General features: G+C 35.4%; 1 protein-coding gene and 1 long non-coding RNA gene across 2 annotated transcripts in view; one reads left to right on the top strand and one right to left on the bottom strand.

Moving 5' to 3' along the window:
• Positions 1–5,632, top strand: part of LOC135076932 (uncharacterized) — a 39,181-nt gene extending 33,549 nt beyond the window's left edge. Inside the window, exon 3 of the long non-coding RNA XR_010258351.1 lies at positions 5,502–5,632. This is a non-coding gene — a long non-coding RNA (uncharacterized LOC135076932). The remainder of the gene's footprint in view (positions 1–5,501) is intronic.
• The window catches only part of LOC135076929 (homeotic protein ultrabithorax), a 183,421-nt gene that overhangs the window by 151,393 nt on the left and 9,910 nt on the right, over positions 1–22,118 (bottom strand). The gene's annotated exons all lie outside the window — the stretch shown is intronic.

Below are 22,118 nucleotides of genomic sequence, written 5' to 3'. Positions count from 1 at the left end.
CGGTTACGGTTACGGATATCCATAACATCCCTGCTTGGTAAGATGGCCCTCTCCGTCCCGCTCATACCTTTTAAAATGGCTTCTCCAACTCATTTAAGCCAGAAACTTGAATTTTGGGCACATTAGAATAATAATTTTTAACCAAGGTAGATAAAGTTAAAAACGGGATTATTTCCAAAAAACCAAAAATTGTCGACAATTACAACAAGAATTTACCAAGTGTTATACCATTTTGGAATCCTTACTAAATGCGCCAAATTATGACGTCACTTGCCACACTCGCGTAGTACAATTTTTTTTCAGTACAGTCAGTTTAAACTAGGCAAAATTTTTATTTTGAAAATTTTTTTGGGAATAATGTATTTTTTTCATCCAAGTTGGAGCAGCTGGTTTTGTAATTTTGATAACAATTTAGAGAAGCATTATTCAGGGTTACATAACAAAAAAAAAATTTGGAAAAAGTGAAGATTTGTGGCAACACGAGTAAAAAGACCGTCACCTGGAGTAGAAATTTTTGTTTTTTTTTAAATGCCCATTATTTTGAAAATAAGCCATATAGATTTTTTTTTATATTTTTCTGATAACCAGCATAACTTGCCTCAACACCCAGTTCCGGCTTGACGTTACATTACGGGACACCCTGTATATATATAACTTTTGTAATGTATATATAAGGTGTTATTTTTTGTACTGATCATACTTTACCAACGCATCTAATAAAATCATACAAATACAACCCAAGTGCTTTTAAAAAAAAATTCAGGCTAGTTTTCGAGTAAAACGACAAAGAATGTTTCGAAAAAAATAAAAAATAAATCATCCTTTGAGCGCGGTGAGTATTCGTTTGTACGCACTATCGTAGTAGCCGGCCGAGGGCAACGACCACTGCCACGTGCCGCGCCGCGTGAGTCGGCCATATTGATATCGCTGCCAGTCGCTCCGCGCCCACAGCCCGCGCCGAGCCGCCGATCGGCATGCGGGAGCGCAACAACATAAATAATCGTCCCAGTCCGTCCAATGCGCCCAAACGTATTGCAGTGTATGTGTGATTTATTACAATGCCGCGCTTGATCAATAACAAAACGCAGGTGAAATTATGTTTCGGGCACACTAACTGGCCGACGAGAAACATTGACGAGTCGAAAACCTTCATACCTTGCTTGTTTGGAGCCGCGCAGCGCTTCAGGGAGCGCAGCCGTATCCTGACTTGACGAGATTCCGTGCGCTTCGAGGACGAAGTTCTGGATTTCAATTTCAATCACCGGCACAGTGCTGGCGGTACCCAGATGCGAGCGCCGCAGACGGCGGCTTTTGTGTAAAAATACGGAATGCCTTATCAAGGAGTTGTTGCCAGAGGGCCACGACCGCGACCTAGTTCTATCGATGGTTATTGCGGAAGTCTACCTAGGTACATACCTACAGTGTGATTTGGACAGATGAGTGCTTGTTTACGCGAAAGGGACTTTTCCGTAAAAAAGTTAGTGCGCGAATTGTGAATACAACATCCGACGTGGTGTCTAGTGAACAGCAAGCAAGTGTGCAGCCCGAAAGCATTACCTCAATTCGATCGTGGCTAGATTAGACAGTGCAAGACAGTGTTTACGTGAACATTCAACAAAGGCTTGACGTTCAAAATGTATTGTGATTAGTGTAATAATAACCTAGGAACTTTAAATAACAACATTCAAAATAGGTAAATGTGTGAATAAGTAAAATCAATGAATCTAAAGTGTGATGGCAAATCATAATTTAGGAATTAAAACCAGGAAAATTGATCAGTGAGTTTTATTTACAACACCTATTCATATTCAATATTAGGGTGCATTTCCACTGAAGCGAAGCGAAGTAGTAATAGGTATGTACCTATCAATTTTTTATTACGTCTCTAAATAAATTGCGTAGGCATTACGAAACCGTAGATATTGAATTCCAATTTCTATCCTTTTTTAAATTTCTAGTTTAACGCGGATGATTCGCCTCGGTTCGTTGGAAAAGTCCCCCGCTATTACACTAATGAAAATACACTTATTTACCTACTTATGTAGCTAGATTTTGTTTCTCCCAGCGCGTAGTACCTATTAACATGACGTAACATCGTACATACTCACGAGTGATAATTTTTGGTAACGTAGGTTTAGTGTAATCTAACCTTTATGTGTGTGAACGTTGAATGAATGCGCGCGGCCATTGTTCGTACTCGTATGAATGAAATGAGTAAAGAAAGAGAGAGAGGTAGTGAGTGAAGACAGGATGGTTGTAAAAATAATATCTTTTTTTTGTTAGGAAAAGTAAAAACAAAAACAAGCCTGAATTTTTTTTTAAAAACACTTGGGTTGTATTTGTATGATTTTATTAGATGCGTTGGTAAAGTATGATCAGTACAAAAAATAACACCTTATATATATAACTTTGTAATGTGTATATATATATATATATATATATATATACATTACAAAGTTATATATAGTTTGCGTGACAGACGCTTCCAAATTTTGCATTATCTTATTTTAGAAGTTAGAGGGGGGGCCTCTAACTTCTAAAATAATATCAAATCACTTTGGAAGCGTCTGTCACGCAAACTATTCGGTTTAGAAAAAAGTATTTTGGAAACTTCAATATCATTTAAGAAGACCTATCCATAGATAAAAATTTTTGAGTTTCAGTTCTAAGTATGGGGAGCCCCCAATTTTTTTTTTGCATCAAAATCTTAATGCGGTTCACAGAATACATTTACTCACCAAGTTTCAATAGTATAGCTCTTATAGTTTCAGAAAAAATGGCTGTGACATACGGACGGTCAGACGGACGGACGGACGGACGGACGGACGGACAGACAGACAGACAGACATGACGAATCTATAAGGGTTCCGTTTATTGCCATTTGGCAACGGAACCCTAAAAATGATTTCACTGAGCTAATTAGATAGATAGCTGAGGCTGTACGTATGATTGAATGAAAAGGACCAGGAAATCAATTAATTTTGATGTTTGGAAACCCAACTCTCCTTTCGCATGTCTCAGTCAGTCACAGCTCTTGACTATCACAATTAATTAGGCCGCAAGGTTGCTCGCTGTCAAATATGATTGTATCGAAATTTTAAAGTGTCAATCAAATCGAATATACAATATTGACATTATCTACAACGGCGCTGATAGTAATGATTTCTCTAATAAATACTAATCCGCCTTTTGTGTGTTTTAGTTCTACAAAAATCATCTTTTTTCATACTAATGCATAATAGGTTACCATCAGCAAATAAAGTCTAGTCTAGGTTTACATTACTGTTTAAGCAAAAATGTGTTCTATAATTATCAATTAACACAATGCCCTTTGAAACTTTTAACACTGTATTATCAGAAGGTAAATTATGGTGCCACAAAGCGGTTTCTGCCAACATCCTCCTACATTATTCCACCACAATTACGGCACTAGACCTTAGCAACTGATCATACTTACAAATCCATCTGCGCCAACAATTACTTGGCAAGATCATTTAGTGCTTGTCGTGAATATCAAACACTAATTACGACCACGTGACTTAGAAATACTTGGTTAAGTTGCACCATCTTACTTTAACCGACAAACGTCAAAAATCTGTCAAACACCATACAAAAAACACGGGTTATTGTTAAAGTAACCGTTTAAGTTAGGTGGTGCAACTCAGCTTTACAGTTAATGACAGATTGACAGAGTCAACGATTCGAGTCATCGATCAAGGGTATATTTGGACAAGTTATCAAACTAGTGAAAACAAGTAAGCCTACCATGAGTTTACGTTAGGTGTGCTCGCTGGCGACTGCGTAAAAAAATTACATTTAAATGTACATGACATATTGTGCAGCGCCCCTAGCGGCTACTTTCAAGAAATAAAATCTTCATAGAATTTTTTGACGCATTGGCTAGCGAGCTCACCTAACGTAAACTCATGGTAGGAACACATATCGTGCGTGATTTTAGGGTTCCGTATTCAGACCCAACACAGACACTGTCGAAAGTATTGAGGCTAAATATTTGAGGTGTGGACATTGACAATTTAGTGTCAAAAACAGAAGTCAAATGCTTGACATTTTGTCATTTACGCATGACACAGGAATAGTAGGAACACCACAGGTTTCAGTGGGTTCGAGTCGCATAATTCTTGATCACCTTCACCAGACGACTAGTGTGGCATTTTCCCGGAAAAAAAAACAGACTTCATTTATATGGAATAGCACAGTTTCTTTTAATTACTATTGACGTACATTTTACCTTTAATCAGGCCTGTTCATCTCCGCGAGTTTACATCGAAAACAAAACACGCACGATAGCCCACCTACAGGATACTATTCGACAAGGCCTCACATACGAGCGAACATTGACTCACGGACGCGTATTCTTGTGTATGATGGAAGAAAATAAAGAAAATGGTGTACTAAATACTGTGCAGTATTTAACTGCCTAAATAATAATAAAAACACAGAATGTACTTTTTTAAGTTGCCTCAAGACACTGAGAGGTAAATAAGTAGTTAATATAATTCATGATAATTGATGCTAAATCATTTATTTCCTCCGCCATTTTCCGCAGTTTGGCACCTCATGTCACATCATTTTACCGAAGTCAGCCCTATAGCTTCGGCGCAGTGCCGATCACTGACGTTTGTCAACAAAATGGTGCTTGACTCTTGAGACAGGCTAAATTACACCATATTGTTAATGACATTGAGCATTTTTTTTTAAATACCTTCGCGAAATAAAACTTCTGTACGTAGTACTTATTATTATTCTGTGCTTTAATTTACGGCAATTATAATACAAACAGTTAGCGTGAATTATCAATGTCAATTCAAAAAATGTCAACAACCAACTAATTATTGTATATTGTGTGTAATTCAGTGAATATTCATGATTTGTTAATTTGTCATTTATTAAGAACACTAATGACTGTGTTTTATTAATAACTGTTACTTTAACTGACTGATTATACAGTAGTTTAGTTAAAGATACATACTTTTAAACAAATAAACATACTAAATTACTTAATAATTTAAAATGTGTAAAGTGAAAATTTATGAAGTATTCCGTAATTATTTTAAACAAATAAACCAAATAATGATTAATATTTCAGAAACATAATAAAATGTTAAATTATAAGGAATGACCGGTAGTTTAGTTATTATTAATGTGAGCTTCCTTATTTGTTCAGTTATTCAGGAAAATATACTTGTTTATGTCTTGTGACAACAATTCATTTATTAAATAGGCCAAAGAAAAGTTGAAACTTTTTAAAATATACAAAGCTTTGTCATATTTTGCAGCTAATAAGTGTGTTGGAGTTTTTTTATGAAAGACTTGAAAAACTACTCACTCGAAACTCAATCCAAATTCAATCATGGCTCATATTAAATTACAAAACTCACAGCATGGTTTAAAATCTTGATTGGTTCAATTTTCAGAATAAAATATGTTTTTCATTTCAAAAGTTTTTCACGCCATTTGGATAATTTAATTTATTTTTTCAGATGGAATCCGAAGAACCGAATTAAATTTTCTAAGTGGAAGGGTTTTTGAAAATGTCTTCAGAACCCAAACCTCCAGACGCAGTCTGTAATACCACAGACGTGTAAGGTACAATTACACCCGTGCGGTAAATCAATACGTACGGATGACGGCACGTCAAGCTGTGGCACTGTATACAGTTGCAATAAGTGCTATATTACAACAAAATTGTAATGGCTGTTGTGCTGTGGCTGTACCAACCCACGGGAAACGCCATGACAATTACTGATAAAAGCATGGACGCATAATGATCAGGTTTGTTTCATACCTGATTTCAAGCTGGAATGGAATTTCTGATCGAGAAAAATAAGTATGTATTTTCACTCTCGAAAGAGGTTATACGAAGTTGCTTGTTATAGATTCGTACGTCTGTAGTTTTTTTTTAAGAATGTTGTAAATTTTTTGGTCTAGTAGTCCGCCATTAAGCAAGATTTTTGATATTCTCAGCTCTATTAATTTCCTAAAAAATCTAACATTAAATTTTCTTCCAGATTGGATGGAGAAAATTGCACAGCTTCCTACACGTGACTCAATAACCCGCTCTATTTTGTATAAAGCAGATAATTCAGAAGAACACTTGGGGATAATGGTGCAATACGTTACCGGCATAACCCTTCATCAGCCGAGGTGGTTACGCGGTCCAAACGACCGATACTGTCGCGGGGCACGCCACGGTTACATTGTCTGTTGACGAGCTAAGGTTTGGAGTTAACCTGCTGCTGCACAGTGTAAGTAACTGCCTTTTGTTTTTATTAAATTTCGAAAACCATATTCATTATTTTTTTCATTCCAATTTCAAACTCTAGTAAGTTCCAATAAATATTTTGAATTACTAAAAATAACTTGCTCTACATTTTCTTTCTTGAACCCCTTTTGAACTGCAAATTTTTATTTTTTGAGGTCAAATTTATTTACAGGTTAAGTTCTGTTATTTTATTCAATTTCAGGATTTTGTCTGCTTAGCTTTACTTACAATATCATAAAAGATGTTAGAAGGCACTCCTATTAAAAACATAAAAATCCTAAACCACTGATTACACAACAAATTATGATAATCAGTTCGTTAAAAGTGACCTATTCTTCAAACGGTTCGATCTTCAATCACATAAATATCCCTTCGTAAGGTCACGTAAGCCCCATTCGTTTACTGTAGCTGGGCACGCCATTCCATACGTCGAAAATGTGATTAATGTTCTAAATATTATGTGAAATCTGAATGTAAAAGTTGATGGACACTGAATTGAATCGAACTCTCCAAAAATCATTAGGGGCTTAAGTGTCCCAGTGCGGTTTTGGAATGTTAGGTTTTTTATACTACGAGCATCTACCAATTTAAATAACACTACCTAATGTTTAATATTCATAAATAAAATGAATGTGCACTAGTCTGTTAAATATGTAAATTTACTAAAATCCATGCAAACGTGATCTATGCGAGTCCACAGCGTCAATAGCCTTTCAAAGTTTTAACTGATTGTTCTAGTCATTATTTTTTCGCTTTTGTTTTCCATGTGAGAAAACTCCGCATTAACAGGTAGGTCATAAATAGTCGTGACGTATGAAACACGTGCCCCGTATTACTATCGCACACGCAAACTTGTTATAAAGACATAAATATGCCCCTCCGTTATATCTGAGTCGCACATAAAATTTGGTAATCGCTCTATCTCCCGCGCATTACATCGATCTAAGTGCGGATCTTACAATCTAAGTGCGGATCTCTTTAATCTTACGTGCAATGGAATTGATATATACCAAAATAAAATTTATAGCTATTAATTAACTAAAAGGCTTGTCGTGGAAGTGTTCATGTATGAAGTTATGAACGGCTCATAGAGAAACCGGGTATTGATATCGGAGATTGGTTGTTTCGGTATTTTTATACTGATTATACTTACCAATTAAATTAACACTGCTAACCTAATTATTTGAAAGTAGTCTACCGGTGCAGTATTTTTAATTTCAAAATTACTTTTTGCTGTTCGACCTCTTTTTTGTAAATGCTTGATTATGAAGTTATGAACCTAATATGAAATAATACAAGAGACAAACAAAAAGTTTATTTCACATAAAACAATGTACATAATTCACTCAAAACAATATAAATCATACAAGAATTTGCTTACAATGTTTTGTATCAACTTACTACATAACGTTGTATGATGCCGTCTAGCGGCTGTGGGAAAGCGACCAACTGGCTCATACTTTAAAAATTTCACACTTTATTCCGTTGTATTTCATACAGCATGAGTCTAGACACTAAACGCAAACATTTTGCTGTGACATTAAGCCTACAAGATCAACAAAACGTTACAAAGGTTTAATTACTTTGCTTAAAAAACATAACATTTAGTTGACTATTACATTAAATAATAGAGGTAACAACCTTCCTATGTAGACAGATAGATACCTAGCTACAGATAGTTTTTATGTTGACTAACATAAAAATAAAATTAGTACATTCTAGTAAAACAGTTTAAAGTCTAATTGAATATTACTCACAATTCAATAATTTTAACACCCAACTTATCACGTAGGTAACCATCTTTAATCAATCAGGCGAGGATAACAATAAACAATAGTCCTAAATTAGTGCCCCAGTGCACCCGGATACAATAAGCAGTAGGAGTTGCAAACAGCGCCGAGCCCTCCAGCCATTACTCATACTGGCGCGAACGTGGAGTTAAACCGCTAGAATTCAGAACGTACCTTTCAAAATTCAAATTTTGCATTCCAAATTCGAAGCATCATGCTGCGATGTAAAAAAAAATTCATAAAAGTTTTTATAACTACATATTCACGTACTCTATGGTTTGAACTCATCGCATCATGATAGAGATCTTGACTTTATTTCCCTAAATTAAATCTGGATTAAAGCACCCGTCAAAATGAGAACGTTTTAGAGCGAAAGTATTAATGAACATTATGCTAATTTCAGTCTTAATTATGATACTTGTACAACAAATTATCATATCTATGCAAAATTTTTGAGATGTTATCTCCTTTCAAAAACGTAAGCGCCCGTTACATTCACATAAAATCTTTTGCACACACATTATACAATCCAAAACGTGCCTACACAGAAGTGTACAACAGTACAACATAATGATCATAAACATAACTGTTTGCTTTTGTTAGACTATAAATGATCGTATTTTTATCCCGAGACAATAAAGTCGCGGAATCGCGATCTTGAACTTTACGGCGACGTGATACTGACACGAAATTCCGCCACAGCGTAGAGGGACTCTATGGCGGTGTGTTTATAAACAAGCAGTGTCTGAAAGGTGGCTATGAAAGCATTATCGCGCGTCCCGTAGCCTGTTCACGTGGGTAATTTTTATTGGGGCCTTGAACCTGCACAATTTAGTCGGTCGATAATTCAGACGCGGCCCGCGCCCGCCTTTGATGACTCGGTCGCATTAAAGTGGAGTGATATCATGCGTTGTAAACTAGACAATGTTCAAACGTTTAGACTGTACCAGTTTGCTCTAATTGGCAGTCGTGCTACGGAACTCTGGGTCCGAATCGTTATAGAAATGTCCCACTGTGCGTCACAGAGTAGCTTCCTCGTTCGTATTGCGTATTTGTGTCTTGGTATAATAGCGGATTTGCGCAAAAATGCTCTTTATAAGTAGCACTGAACTGATGTTACTTTTATTACCATAATATGTTACATCTGAAGGTAATTGCTCCAAAAACCCAAACCTACGCTATGAACAACGGCTTTATCCAAGCCAGTATCATCACGTGATATCAGGCACCAACAAAAATCGTATACAAATCCCTATTTTTTCCGTCAAACACTCCGTACAAATAATACATAAAGCGGCTGCCATCTCGCTCTACTTTATGAGACCGACAAGGACGGCGATACAGCATGTTTGGCAGACTGCCCGTAGTCTAATCACTCGATTTAAAGACAAGGCCTTGATATAGTAACTGAGACTGAGAAATAAACTCGCTCAAATCTTAGGCAGTCTATAGTATAGACTTCTAATAAAATGAACAGATTTTTAAATCAATGTAAGTAAGTAATATTTCATACAAATCCGAGCACGGCATGAGTAAACTTTACATAAATTATTATAAACGGCAATGAGTAAAATAATCAATTTTATTTCTTTCAAAACTTTAATCTTTTTACCGTTTCTACAATATTTTTTAAATTTACTTTTTGTGTTTAGCAATACGGCAATATAAATATTAATTCCAAATAAACCGGATGTGCTTTTCCCACAATACTGTAGCTAACTGTACCGCAATCAATTCCCGGTGAGTATAGCTGCGACTTAGGGTTGTCACTCGAGTGAAGTAAAACTTAAAACGTTTAACGAATCTGATAATTTGGTAATCCTCAATAAAAATCAAATGAGGCAGATGATGCGGAAAGCAAACAAGTTTTTAATTGAAACCTGAGTATCTAAGCGCGTGCATTTATCAATATTTTATATTCGATTGATCTTCCAAAATTAGCCGTTTTAATTCAGCAGTTTAAGAAAATATATTTTTTCACACATGTTTGACATAATAATTAGGTATAATGTTTGGTATACTAGGTATTAGTCATTCTTTGATTTAATCTTATGTGTGCTAAGGTACTCTACCTTTTTGACGTTAAATATTTGTTTCGAATTTGAATAATCACATTTATTTAAATGTGACCTTAAAAACAAACACAACATGTATTAGATTAGGTCAGTATCAAATAAGATTATCTGACCATCAACATTAGGTAACCGTAACACACATCAATTAAGTTTTATTTATTGTCAAGTTGTCCTTTACATAACACTAGTACCTACCAGTGAAAGTTGACGTTACATAAATGACGATAGATACGTTGGTAAGGTCAGTTATGTTTTTATAATTAAGCAGTATTGACATTTTTATTTCATTACAGTTATTATGTTATTAATACAATTTTTTAGCGATTAGAGTCGCTTTTCAAATTCTCGCCTTGGGCAGTTCGATTTTTTCAAGTTGTTTATTTAAAATTTTGTTATTGTATTTTTATATGACCGTTACATAGCGAAATTGTGGCATTCGCGATTAACTTAATTTGAAATTTTATTTTATTTTTATACTTAATGTGTATTGCACAAATTAGTAACAGTAAGTAGTAGTAAATCAGAATTGACAGTTTTAAATAATAAAATTGCGTAAAACTGCCAATTTTTATTGTTGTCTGACAAATTGTATGCTCTTTGAGCGGAACATAGTGATACTACGTACTGTAACATTTTGTCACCATTTTTTACAAGATTTTTGTATTTGTATTACACAGCCCTAAGGCATCCGCAGCGTAGGCACGTGAAGGGTGGAGGGACTAACGGCCGCCTGGACTTTCCCGTAATCGACTGTGTACGGGACTGACTATACCTAGCTCTATCGTCAGTATTGCGTTTTGATTTTGATTTTTTTAAGCCCTCAATTTTTTTTCTCATTTATTTTAAACCTGACGTGGTTGTAATAAAACTCAAAAATAATGAAAATTCAATTAAAAATAAAATTATTTTCAGGACACTGAAAAAAAAAACAAAGTTATCTTCAATGGAACCGACGCCATCTAAAAAACCCAGATGATGAGTACTTAACGTTATTAATTAATTAATGATATCTTCTATCTGTCCATTGGTGCATTACGTTATTTTACCACGCTATTATTTTTTGCGATTTCGTCATTTTATACATTTACGGTCTTGCTTTAAACTGCCTTAAAATTTTGGAGCCAACATAAAAATTAATATTACATTAGCTAGAGAACTACTTTTACGTAAGAAATCTCTAGCATTTTTTTTCCTAGTAAATGTAATTTATTTGCACCAAATTGTACCACAGTAACCACGTAACGAATTACTTAATTAGTCTTTCGGTATTTGCTACCTACACGACTTGGCTAGATTTTTTGCGCTCGTGAAACTAAGCCAGACATAATAAATCATTCTTTGCAGCCTGAACATTTAGACTAAGAAAACGTAGAAGTTATAGCGTATTCATATCATAAAGATTAGCATTTGCATAAATTGAAAAATAATACGAAGATAACTTTTCACACGGTTTCGCTCGAACGCCTGCGGATTGGTGGTTCCGTCCCAGTGGTAAAGTTCATTATGTTTACGGGACAAAAATATGTTTTTTTCAATTATAATAATATTAGATGAATATTAATTTATGGCTCGCGACTCTAATTCTAGATATTAGTTATCGAGTAATTATTTTCCACGATTGTTTATTTTTGTAGAGATTTTTTTTCTTGCATCGACTCAGCAGTGCCCAGTGGTTCCCATAGGTATGCATTATACAGGACCTAATAAAGAGGAGTTTTATATAAAAATATTGTTTTTTGATTTGTAAGTTGTAATCTGTCTAGTGCCTGCCTGCCTCAAAACTAATGCTCATCACCGAGCCGACCTTCGCTTCTTTCCGTTTACAGTATAAACCCGCCCTTGTGCTCACAATGGCAAATTATTGATCTTTGACATCGCCAGGAACAATGGGGAGACGCGCATCGATTTACGACGTGCAACGACTGTCGCGGATTCAATAAACCCGCGCGGGCGCACCGCGGTCACGTGACCCGCGGGCCACTCGCAATATGATTTACAAACATCAGGAAACTTGTAATCATGGTAACTTCTATAAATTCAATGCTACGTCATGAATAGTTTAAAGTCTTAAAGCATCTTCAAATCTGCCAGATTGGTCTCGAAAAAACTGATCTTTTCCACCGTCCTATTACCTTATAACACTCGTTAGTACTAGTACACTATTAATTAAAATTAAAGGTACATTTAACAATTAAAATTATCGAAGAATCATTTGTTCTAGTAAATCAAAATCAGTTTCATTTATAGTGTGAATAAAATATTTTCGTAATTGTATATTATTTACTGCCTTAATCAAGTTTTTTCCTTATTGCAAAAACAATAATTTCCTGCACTATGGCTCCGGGTGTTTCAAAAACTGCGCCAATCTGACACGTTCACGATTTTGCAGGTATAATGATGAAACAAGCAATTTATATTGAATTACAAATTGTATGAATTAATTTAGTGATGGCAAATTAATAAACGTCAGCCGATCTTAGTCATGATCGGTAGCTGTTTCACATTACTGTAATCTCAATCTCAATACAACATAGCAACAAAATACAGCAACAGTAAACATTCAAATATTTTTCTGAACTGGCAATGTTTTGTGAAAAAAGTATGGAGCTCCAAAAAAGTAATAATAACGTTCTACGCAGAGCGGTAATGTCTTCCGGCTTCTTACAAATAGTTATTACATCGTGGCCCTCTGACCGCAAATAATAGCACTAAAACGCTTCACCCTTCAATTATGATGATTTGTGTCTTCATTAAAATTAACTGATTAACATATTAATTGATCTATGTGTGTAAAGCGTAGAAACTTGATGTTATACATATTATAACCATAATTGTTTCGTGTAAAAAATGTGACTCAAATGCTCAGTCGTCAGTAGCAAAGTAGTTCCTATTATGACTGCATAAGATCTCAGTTAATTTTAAGGTACCAACGGCCGTGAGTAACAAAGGTGCTTAAGGCCGGGTAGCAGAGAAAATGGCGAAAATGAGGTTTTCATTTTTCATTTTTGAGGTACTAAACAGTAAAATTAAAGGCTAAGATTTTTATTGGGCATAGTTGAGGATATTTTCTAGGGCTATTAACGGATGGAAACACGATTTGATGAAGTTGACTCGATAGAATATATTCCCAAAGTTACCTCTATTCGTTTTCTATTTATGGTTTTATTTTTAAAATAAGCGATTTGAGATTCTAAATCTTTTACTAAACTAAAGTTCAGAAATAACTTGAGGGCTTTTAACGGATGAAATTTTTATATTGCGTCTTATTTAGTTACTATGTTAAAAAATGTGAAAAAAATCGTCCATGACGGCTTGGACAATCTCAATCAGTCGCGCGGTGGCGCTTACGGAGGACGGACGCGTGTCAGTTTATTGGTCGTGACAGTTCGCGATTTGTCAATATTTTTGACAATGATGACTTTGATGAGTCACAGTTTAATAATATCAGTGTAACTGGAGAAAGCTAAAATTTTTGATAATTAAGAATTATCAATTTTGTCTACCTATTGAAATTTAAATCGTTCGCATCCTTTTAAACGAAGACTCTACTCATGATACATAGTACATTCCTCAAATATGAGACAAAACCAATGAGTTAAAATTACATTTTAATAGTACCTACATACAATCGTCTTACACTCTTTAGAAGAGCACACTGACGCAAATAAATAATAAAAAATACTGTCTAAGGTCTGTAGCTAAAGGTCTAAGCTGTAAGATAGAAGAATCTTCTAGCCAAAAAGATGGCAGATGCAGCAGATGTAAACGGATTTAAAACTGGAGTTCATTCCTTGTAGACTTGAGTCTCTAGAGCGTCCCTTCCTCCACCATGCGTAAGAATGTTTCAAAAATACTGTCTAAGGTCTGTAGCTAAAGGTCTAAGCTGCAAGATGGAAGAATCTTCTACCCAAAAAGATGGCAGATGCAGCAGATGTCAACGGATTTAAAACTGGAGTTGATGTGACTCCTTGTAGACTTGAGTGTCTAGAGCGTCCCTTCCTCCACCATGCGTAAGAATTTTCACAAAAATACTGTCTAAGGTCTGTAGCTAAAGGTCTAAGCCGTAAGATAGAAGAATCTTATAGCCAAAAACATGGCAGATGCAGCAGATATCAACGGATTTAAAACTGGAGTTCATGTGTATCCTTGTAGTTTTGAGTCTCTAGAGCAGTGGTTCTTAACCTTTTAGTCATGAGGGACCATTTTACCAAATTTCTGTCTTGTCAGGGACCACCTCATAATCGGTCAAAACCAGTTTGACTGCAAAAATCAGTTAAAAGTGGTTTTGACCAAGGTGTGCAAGTGCACATCGTGGACCACTTGGAATGCCTCCAGGGACCACCAGTGGTCCGCGAACCACCGGTTAAGAACCACTGCTCTAGAGCGTCCCTTCCTCCACCATGCGTAAGAATGTTTCAAAAATACTGTCTAAGGTCTGTAGCTAAAGGTCTAAGCTGCAAGATAAAATAATCTTCTAGCCAATAACTTTAAAACTATTATTTGAACGAATTTTGCTATTAGTGGACAAATTTCTGCTCACGTTGGACTAATTATCTGCTATACTCTCGACTCTCTAAAGCACAACATTTATAAAAATTTTGCTGCGGTAATGCACTCCAGGTAACAGTGTGTGATGCTCATTGCTCATAGTGATTTTCGATACAGAGCCCCGTACATACGTTATACATAAATTATGGAAAGAAAACACCCAGACCAATACAAACAAATATGTATGCAATTTTAGTATGATATTTTTATTTATTAACTAGCTGACCCGGCGAACTTTGTTCCGCCTTAATGGCAATAAATAAGCAGTCTTTTTTTAATTTCGAACGGGATAAAAAGTATCCTATGTCCTTCTCCTGGCTCTAAACTACCTCCCTGACAATTTTCAGCTAAATCGGTTCAGCCGTTCTTGAGTGGTGTAACTAACACGACTTTCTTTTATATATATAGATAAACAAAAAGACTGAACAAAATTGATGCGTGTACTGATTAATGTAATTAACCACATGCAAAGCTTTGTGAATTGCAACAACTATAATTTATTATCCAAGCTCTAAATAATCGCTACTACGAGTAACTATTCATAAAATGTTTTTCCAATCGCTCAAGCTCCCGAGGATCTACCGATAGGTCGGGTGACGTAATCTTGAAATTCTTTTAGCCGGCGCGGAACTTCCGGAAGGTCGGGTGACGCCACGCCTCTTTGAACCGTGTTTACTTTGGCAGTTATATTCTATATTTATTCGATTCTAAAATATATTCCCAAAAGTTTTGAAAGTTGTTTTAATTTGTATCACTTGGATATGATTTGTATTAGAAAGTGCTGTGAATGTGACGCTTGAACGGAAGGAAGTCAACCTAACCTAACCAACTGCGTATTTCTAAACTGCGTATTTCTATACTGTGTAGCCGCGAGAGCTATTTGGCGCGCTGTCTTCGGCGAAGTATTGCGCGCGCAGATTTTGACAGCGCGAAATACCTACTTTAGCAGAAATACCAAGCCTTAAGTAAGGTACACGTATACGACTCTGTCTAATAAAAAACAACAACGGATACCGTTAACGTTCTTTAAAAAAATACAAAACAGTTTTAAAACCGTATTGTTAATTTTAACAATTAACTCATTCAATAAAGTCTCTACCTGAAACCATAAAATTGTTCAACGTTTTAGAGCCATAAAACAATAAAACTTTTTATTAACAATGGTCACCCTACCTGTGGTTTTATGTCTCTATTGATTTTTGGATACTTTGACGGACAAAAACAAAATCGTCTTGCGCAAACTCAAACTCAAACTTACAATGTAAGATTCATCAAAAGAAAATTGGTTCTGTGTCAGCTCATTGCACAGTGGTTAAATGTAGTTTAAATTTATAACTATACTATATCACCTACCTTGTACTTTGCTCGAGTTATACGCGGTAATGGCATATTTATTTTAATTAGGCACTTTGAAGGTGACTGTTCAGCATAAAGTATTTTAGCAATGAGTTTAGATACCATTAATTTGAGAAGAAATACATGTTTACGAGCGCTATATTTTCCACACCCCAACATTCAGGTGTTTCAATTAATTTTAAGCGGGAAAACTGTCGTCGCCTAAACAGATGTAGTGACGCAACTGAACAGCTGATCCTATAAAATACGTTGTAAACAGAACCGCAATAAAAAGAAGGGACCGTGAGCTTACTGACTCGCGACAAGGCCTCTATAGACCGCACAGTGGGCTGAGCTGACGTCACAGAGGACAAAAATATATGCTGATTTTATTAACTATCGAATACCCATTCACACGTTATTAAAACAATAACCCACTAAAAGGTTAAAAGCACGCACTGTTTTGTGTTTATTTGTTCAATTACATGCTGTTATACACATATTTGTGCCGAATATGTAAACGAATATAAAACATTAAAAGAAAATTACAGTTAAACACCTCATTAAATATTCAGTACGTTATTGGAATTGCAGATAGCATAAAAGCCGATAATTTCCTTGGCAATCGTCATGTCGCGGCCTGGTGGTCGCTGTAGCGTCGTAAACTGACCGACATAACTGCCTTTAGTCGACAATGTGACGTTTTATGCTCGGCCGGCAGGTGTGAACATTATCTTAATTCGAGCTACCGTCGTGTGCCCACGGCTTTATACGCAAAATGAACGCGCAAATCGTCAGATACGGCACCCTTTCAGTTAATGGAGTTTTAAATTAATCACCAGCTAATTACTTAATTTGAGGTGATATGAAACTTTGTACGCCTTAGGTTGTAGTTTAATACGTTAATATACTAATTGCTATGGTACTTGAATAAGATTACTTAGATATCAAAAGAGACATGTACCTACACTGTCAATGTTTCTTAAATAAATGCATAGAAATAAACACTGATAAAAACTTGATTCCTTTACAAAACGCGTCCAACAAGCTTTGAATATGTTAAGCTCAATAATATCGGAACTTATTTTTGTTCATTCAGACTAATATACGAGGAAAATCAAAATATAATTATGAAATTGCAATAAATAACAATTACTATGTGCAAAAGTATTCAGCTCGACAGATTTGAATTTAAATGGCCGCATCAGGATCGATGGCTGCGAATCGTTCGCGGTATAGTTAATTTATTTAAATTAGAACAATTAATTACCCAAATTGACTATTATGTTTGCACGGGTAACTCTGCTTATTTATTTTGTTTGTTGGTAGAGATTGCTTTAATACGTGTTCATTCACTGGTCCAGTATTTTTCAATCTGATTTTTATGGAGAATATTTTTTATTAGTGATGTCACATTACCGGTCACTAACATTTTTAATTTATGCTAATGAGATGTACATAAACCTATTTAATGTTTTATTTTAGGAGTGATTAGTTAAATCAAAACGCTCTTGTAATCGTAGAATTGAGTGGGAATTTAACTGTATGTTGTTTCTGAACCGCCTTAATCGGGGTCAGCGGGCTAACCGAGGGCGGGGGAGGCCGCCCTGCCCTCGCGAGGCGAAGAATAAGCTCGGAAACTAGTCTAGACATAGACTTAACTTGGAAAAATACACCAGTAATCCTTACTCTTACGGCTATTAACGCAATTCCACTAAAATTAATATAAATCATGTTCGAATCTAAAGCAAAAATCCCGGAGAAAGAATAAATGCTACTGCCTTACCAAGTTACAAATATCGAGTAAAATATCTTAACTGCATTGCACCGTGTCGCGAACGCTTGTACCAAAAGAAATAATTATCTAATTAAGCCTTAGAGCAGCCGACAAAAAAATCACAATTATCAGATAATTCACTGGCTGCGTCAAGCAATGCAGTTTGAATATTCAGGACGGGCTACACCACACCAAATTTGTAGAATGTCGGCAAAACATCCAATTAAAGCCACTTGCGTGTCACATACCTCGCTAACTGTTTTGAAACTAGGAACCCTGTCGCCATAATTTATCGCTTCACATCATTTTATATTCGAATTTTAAAATTCAACTGTCAACTTATATTTTTTAACACTAGAAAGGCCGCCGTCCCATTTTTGTCCCACTCGCGAGTTTGATCGTCTCTAACTTTTTTATTTTTCAACGAAAGTCCATGAAACTTTTTGACTTTTCCTGATTTATTGAATTTTATCATTTTTTAATGTTTTTGATAATATAACATTATTAGAAAAAAAATTAAAATCGGTTTTACCTAGAAGCGCCACTGGGTCATTTTTGTCCCACCTTGGTATTTGCAACAATAATGCGATGAAGAGTCCTTGTTTCAAGGAAATACAAGAATGGGGAGGTGAGGAACGTTTAGGTGACTCATCACAATGCAGAAATGTAATTAAATTGTACTAGTTTTTGCCTGTGACTTCACCTAGTAAGAAATTAAGTTTATCATAGAAAGACCTAATTTCTTGACACTTATCGTTGTTATTTGACCAAATAACTGAATTTTATTGTTAATTATAGACTATATTATGTTATTCTGAAATATTAACAATAAAACTTCAAAGTTTTATTAAGATCGGCTTAGTATTTTTTGCTTAAAAGAGTGAAAAAACAACAAACGATCAAACCATGAATCCACACTCACTTAGTTCAAGTTCAAGGCTTATATCCACCCTTTCATCCTTCCTATCCGTTCATCGGTTCATCCATCCATCAATTCATCAATCTTTATTAACTTTTACATTTATAATGTTAGTAGGAAGGTGACTTCAAGACATGGGCCAGTTCATACATTGTATGATTTGATACATTTTTAAAATGTGTGACTTATAATTCTTTTTAAATTAAACGTACATACTTTTCATTGTAACTGGTAAAATACTTCACTGTGTGTGTACGGATAACAGAAAAATAACCATACCTATAGAAGTTCCTAAACACATATTAGACCAGAGAGACAAAAAAACCATACAAAAAAACTTTATGCAAAATGTGCACAATTATTTTTAAGATATTTATTATTTATTCAAAAAGAATAAAGAATAGTTAAATTAGTAATTTCATAATTGTAATACAGTATAACACCATGTAATATGTGACTATTTTTATATGAAACCAAAAATATCTGTCTTTTAATAATTCAAAATTAAAATTGAATACATTTATATTATTGAAGAAAAAAGTACATGTTGATTTATCTGTATAGATAAACCATTTTTTAAGGATACTACAAATAGTTTTAACCATAATGTTCATGCCTGAAACTAAAAAATGTTACAAAATATATGCTGGGACAAAATTGACCCAGCGGCGCTTTTAGGGGGGTCGTAATCTTCGGCACTTCTAGTGTTAATTTTCATACACATGCTCTACCTATAACCTATCGCAAAAAGTGTCACGCCAAAGAAAATTACCTAGCGCGTTAAATTATTCACATAGAACAAAGTAATTGCACCACCGATAATTGAAAGCTAATTTAAACTGCTATTAAACCAGACTATTTTTACTGTTGCGAGCGCAGGTTTTTGTTCAAACCTACTTATTCACGAAAGACTATGTTTGGTTTTACGTGTTTGGTGAGACATATTTTCTGAAGCGGCGGCTACGTGCACTCGCATTCATAATCATGTTAGACCTCTTAAGGCTGCAAAATGCTTTACAACACCAATACAATGTGTCACATAAACAATAAAAACAGCAATTTAAAATTTGTCTCCGTACGTTTCTTTAAAATAGCAGTTCAAACAATACGATTTATATTTTCATGAGTAATTTAAAACACATTATAAAGTATGTTTAAGATACACTCCGCGACTGTACTTTCCGTTGTAAACATGACGGCGGACCGCGTAATGTTTATGTATCGCAACATGCAGAAGGAAATTCGCATCAAAATTCTGCGCCCGCGCCGATGATTCCCGCGCTCGTGGGTTGACAACCAAATACATCTCGGATGGTTGCGTTTTGAAAGCAAAAGCTAATGCATCCGTTGTTCAAATGATTCACACTATTTTTATGGCACCACAAAGTTCCAGACTAGATTGTCCCAAATTGCACCAGGAAGCTAGGCCTCCTTCGGCAACTACAACAGTTGCTGCTGAACCGATGATGCGTAAATTGCCGATACGTGTGCCGCATCACATCGCATGTTCAAAACGCTTTGATCAAACGCCGACAGAAAATTGAACTGTGGTAGGTCACGACGATGCCTCGACATTTCTGATGCCTTTTTACTATTACTTCTGTCACTATAGACACACTCACACGGTAGGAACTGTAACGACTGCACTTCATTATGGTGCGAACCAACAAACGTCTGTCTCTAACGAAAAACATAACTACACTGAACATTTTATAAAATTACAATCTAAAAGGACGCCGCCATAGATACGGAAAGGTGGATATCTTAATTTCGTAGTCCTGTGGGCTAATAAATTATAATTTACGATTGTGTTCCTGGACAGAGTCCGTGGTAAAAAACAGGCCACTATAATAGAAACGTTCCTTTTTTCGGCCCGCATGTATCGTTTAACTGGAGTTAGGCTTTTGACCGTTTTATCAGACCGTGGCTCCATTTTTGAACAACAACTGTGATAAATATTGTTGTCTCGTTCTAAACTTCACTCATAATCAGTACTGACTGACGATTGTGTTAAAAATACAATTGATTCTCAAGGAAAACCTTACTGCGAGATTATTATCACTAGTCAATTATATGTGAACAAACAATTAAGAAATTCTTCGGAGTTAAATTATAACGAGTATACAAGTTACGTACAGAATTTGCCAGCTGTAATTAATGCAAAATAATCTTGTTTTATGCTAAAACACGAGGCTACACAATAATTGCTCATAACTCGAGCAGGAAGATACAATGAAATGACTTTCGCGTTATCCATCAAATACAGCGATTGTTAAAAATGGGCAACGGACCGAGACAGGTATACTTCACAGACTCTGTCCTTACTGCAGGAAGGGTTTATTAGCCGCGTGTGTGAGGGGCCCATACATCATGCATCCGGCGCCGGCGCACGTTTTCTCCCATACATTCTAGTTTCTAAAGCAACCCGGTATTGTTGTTCATAGTTTCAACAAAAAGTGTCATTAAAATTTCGCCACACCGCGAGTGGACTTTCACCGACCACGGTATAACACTAACAATCGGTGCGTTCATAAATTTTTATTGGTGGATAATTATCTAGATTCCTACTGGAATGGTGTGATAAACTTTATTGGTCATTAGAACGAGGACCGCGTCTAATTCTGAGTGCCGTGCCAGATCGGCTGGATTAGCCACGGGCAGCAATCCGAGTGTTGATTGACCAGGGATAATTAAGGAGTAGCCGGAGTCCTATAAAACAAGGTAAACGCACCTATTAAGAACCAAACCCGATAGCGAATTTCACGTCCAACTGTAATTATCTGAGAAAATACCAGCTCAAAACATTCATACTACACTTACTTGCCTGCCGTTTTAATATCGTCGTGACATCACACTTTTAGACAGTTCTTTTTAGAAAATACATTGATACAATAAAAACTAATTATTAGTGCTAAATACTTTCTTTAACAGTATCATTACGGATATAACTGTTTCAGAAGTTAATTAATTAATATCAAAACTGTAAATTTTTCTAAACATGAACTGTTATAAGTTTTCATGCGCAATGAATCAAAGAAAATAACAATACAACAGCAATTACGGACATTGTTCAATAATATTAAAGATAGAGATAAGTAATTTCATTCACTCGATAATACTTTTTATAGGCGCCTGGATGATAGCATGATTTATGCAAAAAAAAACATTAATCATCTTTTACATTGTTATTTCGCAATAAATTGACAATTAATGTCAATCAAACAGAGATTAAGCTTGCGTTACACGAACAAACAATATTGCGTTCAGACTAAAGGTGTTTTGTGTGAGAATCATAATGGAACCAACACTATTAACAGACTTAGTTTAAAAAGAAGACACATTGTTCGGTAAAACGCTAGTTTCGGCACGAAGCCCTGTATATCAAAGAAAT

This window comes from Ostrinia nubilalis, chromosome 12, assembly GCF_963855985.1.
Source record: "Ostrinia nubilalis chromosome 12, ilOstNubi1.1, whole genome shotgun sequence".
Lineage (NCBI taxonomy): Eukaryota > Metazoa > Arthropoda > Insecta > Lepidoptera > Crambidae > Ostrinia > Ostrinia nubilalis.
Note: the sequence above shows the minus strand (reverse complement) of the source record. Positions and strands in the feature narration are given on the sequence as shown.